The sequence below is a fragment of the Ictidomys tridecemlineatus genome, chromosome 3, assembly GCF_052094955.1.
Source record: "Ictidomys tridecemlineatus isolate mIctTri1 chromosome 3, mIctTri1.hap1, whole genome shotgun sequence".
Taxonomy (NCBI): domain Eukaryota; kingdom Metazoa; phylum Chordata; class Mammalia; order Rodentia; family Sciuridae; genus Ictidomys; species Ictidomys tridecemlineatus.
Genome location: NC_135479.1, coordinates 75,925,155 through 75,929,691, shown reverse-complemented (window position 1 = coordinate 75,929,691; position 4,537 = coordinate 75,925,155).

Here is a 4,537-nt window from a genome sequence, read left to right as displayed (position 1 = left end):
TACCAAGAACCCTGGGCCTTTGGCTGTGGCCCTCCCCCCATCGGCTCCGCCCCTGCCCTCCCTCCGCCTCCTGCACATTCCTCCCAAGCTGAGGTCAGCCCCTTTGGGATGGGGGAGCCCCCCCACTACCAGCCACATCACAGCTCTTCTCTCACTCCTGTTTTCTTCATTGCCCAGCAGGGTGGGGTGGGGAAGAGAGGGGGCTGGGGGCAGGGCCTCCCTCTCCCTTCTCCAGACCTTGCAAAGACTGGAGGGGGCTGTACCAGGAACACTGCAAAAGTGGACTCAATGGCACTCTATACTCATTAGCAGACATTAACATAAATACTACATTCCCTAAACTGACTAAAGAGGGCCTCCCAGAGGCTGGTTGTAGCTCAGTGGTAGAGCGATTGGTGGGCAGAGCACATAGGAGAGACCCTGGGATCAATTCACAGCACTAAAAAACAAAGCCTCCAAGAATGCTCTCTGGGGGCTCTGTATGCTCTAGTGGGGGTTGGGGGAGAACCTGACTAGGAATCACTCTCTTGACAGGATTGTGGGTCCTGACACTCTGTCACCAGCTGTGCCTTTAGCTGAAGACTGCATCTCTCAGCTCACTCTTATTCCCCTGCAGCTGCAGCCACATGGCCAGGCAGGTCTGGTGCACAATGCAGGCACTGAAGATTACTCTGTTGCCACCTCAGCTCTGGGCACACCAGGCCATTGGGGCCTTCAAAGGCCTGGAGGGAAACCCTTCATTGGTATCTCTTCCATCCTGGCCTTTCAGCCCTCTCTCCCTCTTTCAGGCTCAGCCTCTCTTCAACTCTAGTGACCCCCACCCCCAGCACAACTACTTTCTGACCCCTGTGCCAAGATCAGCCTCCTTCCCTCCCCTAGGCACTCCTCTGACTTCTTACTTCACAAGTTCCCAGACTACCCCTAGTAGTGTCCAAGCCCATCCCTACTGGGATCACTCTCAGAGAGGTCCTTCAGTCATGCTGAATATAGGACAAAGTCCCACATCATCTACTTGCAGCTTGAAGTCTGACCTCTTCACCCTACTCCCATGCTGTGTCTCTGGTGTAATTCTGCCACTCCATATGTCCTCTCCAAAATACCCTGCTCTCAATTCCCTGACGCAGAGAGTTTGATGGGTGCATGCTGGGTGCATGCTGGGTCCCTTCTACTCTGAGAGTTCAAGAGGGTTAGGAGGATGCAAATCCCTATAGAAAGGATATCCCTAGGATTTTCTTTAGAGCATTAGAAAAAGGGATCAGGATCAGTGTTTGGGGATGGGCTCAGATTCAGAACTCAGATAGCTTGTGGGATGCAGGCTCCTAGTCTGGCATTTCACAGCACCCTCCCCAGCTCAGCCCCTGCCAACCCTTCCACTTCTCCAGCTGCCCCATTTCTGGGATGCATCAGCTCTTTCAGTGTCAAGTTTTTGCCTGGACTGTGCCCTTAGTCCTTTAGGGCCCTTCCCTTAAAGAGTTACTAACTGCATTCTTCCTATTTATTCACTATGGGACCTCAGCTAACAGCCTTCCTCTGTGTAGTCCCAGACTCCTGTAAACCAGGTTCAAGCCTCAGCCTGTAGGTTCTCCCACTGTGGGGAGAGCAGCAGGGGTTATCATCACTGAGGACTCCAGGGCTCAGCAATAGGGACGCAGGAGAGAGCAGGCCTGTAGGAAGCCCTTCCACTTTCCTGGGTCTTGATGGGGAACTGAAGGCATACCTCAGACCACTCCTTGACCCTGCTCAGCTCCTCAGAAATTGACTCCCCTTACCCCAGTGAGGTCAGAAAGCAGAGCCCAAGGGAGGAAGGGCATACCAAACTGATTTTCCTCCCAACCTAGATTGTGTGTAAAGCTACATCTTAAGCAAGGGAAAAACCAAGGCAAGGAAGATTAAAGGACCCATGACCTTGCCTCTTTCCCCTTGGACTCTGGTGCCTACCACTGTGCGATTGAGGCTTAGTGCCTGGTAGGCATGCACACACTTGTTTGCACAGCTGGACACATAGCCCAGTTGGCAGGAGGCCATCACCCTGAGTGGGTGACAGGGGCTGCCTTCTACTTTGACAGTCCAAGGGGGTTGGGAACATGCAAATACCCACATCAGGATCTCCTTTAGGACAGTCGAAACAGGGATAGGTGTCAGTGTTTTTGGATGAATTCATACTCAGAACTCAGCCAAGAGATGCTACAGTACTGTCTTTGCCCCTCCTAACTCCTGGGGGGCTACTCAGACCTAGCTGGCCATGTCAAAAGCCAGGCAGCTGTAGTCAGGACCTAAATGCCCCAGCCTGTGACTGGTTTGGCACTCTGGATCTGAGGGTGTATATGGAAAGATTCTGAGGAACTCTAAGGGGGTGGGCGGGGTAGGAGGGTTTCCTGATGTCAGAAGCCATGAGAGAATGGAATATGATGGTACATACCTATAATCCCAGTGACTCAGGAGACTGAGGCAGGGGGATTGCAAGTTTGACACCAGCCTCAGCAATTTAGTGAGGCTCTCAGCAAGGAGGGAGACCCTGTCTCAAAAAATAAAATTAAGGGGCTGGGGATGTGGCTCAAGCGGTAGCGCACTCGCCTGGCATGCGTGTGGCCAGGGTTCGATCCTCAGCACCACATACCAACAAAGATGTTGTGTCCACCGAGAACTAAAAAATAAATATTAAAAATTCTCTCTCTCTCTCTCCTCTCTCTCACTCTATCTTAAAAAAAAATTAAATTAAATTAAAAGCTGAATATGGAGTTCTGTGTTGTAAAGTGGCCCTGAGTTCAATCCTCAGTACCAAAAACAAAATAAAACCAGCAGCCATGGGGCTGCCCTGGAACAGTGAGGGGTTCCTCCAGGTCCTGGCAGGAAAGACCTCAGCTCTAACCCTGAGGCTGGTATCAGGGCCTCGACCCACCTGGGCCTGGGGAACTGAGAGCCTGCCTGCCTGCCTCTTCCCACAGGGTTTCCCAATATTCTCCCTTCTTTAGGCCTCTGACTCTTAGAGCTTGTCACTTTCTCTCTTCCCAGCTGTTCCCCTGCCCCCAAAATGGGTTAAAAATACCAAGGCTGCCACCACATCAGTAGCTCAGAGCAACTATTTCAAGTGGGCCCGGCCCTCTTTGAGGCAGATGAGCCTCGCGGCTGTCCCCAAAGTCTGGGACAGCCCATTCTACATTGAGAACATGAGCTTGGGTCTCTACCTGACTCTGCATACCCTGCTAAAAGGTCGTGGGTTTCATAGCTGCAGCTGCCCAAGGGTGTGGACAGTATGATGAACAGTCTTAGGTTGGGAGAGCTCTGGAGACACAGGGACAGGGAGCATTGACATTCAAGGGATGAGAAATAGCCAAGTCCCAACACTCCTCCAGGCAACCCCAGGCAATAGGGGATACCCACCTCATGAAGTTCCTCCAGTTGGGGTGCAGGATACCTGGGCAGCCCCTTTTGCCTGCCACCCCTCCATGGCTGGGAATTTCCCAGCTATCAAAGACAAGGCAGAATTGAGAAGCCGCCCCCGCCAGTGCTGGGACAATAGAGCCTTATGCCCTCAAAAATCCAGCTGGGTTAGGAGGGCCAAGGGCAGGTGGAGGCCTAGCTGTCTGCACTCAGGGAAGCCCTGTTTGCCAGAACCCCACCCAGACCCACTGGCAACTCTGGTCCAAGGGGAATCCTAGCCAGAGCCCTGCATGGCCCACCCAAGGAGGGAGGCACTGAGTGCATGACAGGCAGACAATGCCAGCCCCTCAATGGACCCTCTGTGCTTGGATCCCCCTCAGGACAGAGGGAAGGAACCATCTCCGGCACCGGCTTCCTGCTGGGCGGGCATCGGAACACTGGAGCAGCTCTCCCCACCCGACTCTAGCATGTCTGGAACTAAGCGGGGTCCAGGGCTGAGCCTCTGAGGGAAAGCAGGTGTCCTGGGATGGGCGCGGGTTGTTTTCCTTGTCAATCAGAGATAGCGGTAGCCATATTGGCCCATTGGAACTGGGGCCAGGAAGGAGGAGGCTGGGGATGGAAGGGGGGCGCTAATCTCCTTCCGACTCTGGCGGCCACAGGCTCTCATCTCCTGCCAGTACCCTAGGATCCGCTGCCGCGGGGCACCGGCAGGTGTGTGGAGGCGGAGCCCGAGGCCCAAGGCCCAACCCCTCCCTCTCCGCCTCCGCGGCGCCGACCCCAGCCCGCCACCGGCGCAAGCAGCTTTGTCCGGCCGCGGGCTCAGAGCCGCCGCCGCCGCACAAAGCTGCCTTTGTGCCCGAAGCCTCGGCGGAACCCGATGACGTCAGCCTCCGTGACCTGCCGGGAAGCGCCGAGCACGGATTGTGGTGCCTCCTGGCGACCGGAGGCGGAAGCGCTGGCCCTAGAACCCCACCCAGCTGAGACCGGCCTTTCACTGTGTCTTCCAGTTGCTCAGCCCTCAGAGGTCTAAGGCGCTGGAGGCGCTAGAGCGCTTGCCTAGCACGTGCGAGGTCCTGGGTTCGATCCTCAGCACCACATAAAAATAAATAAAAGGGGGCTGGGGATGTGGCTCAAGCGGTATTGTGCTCGCCTGGCA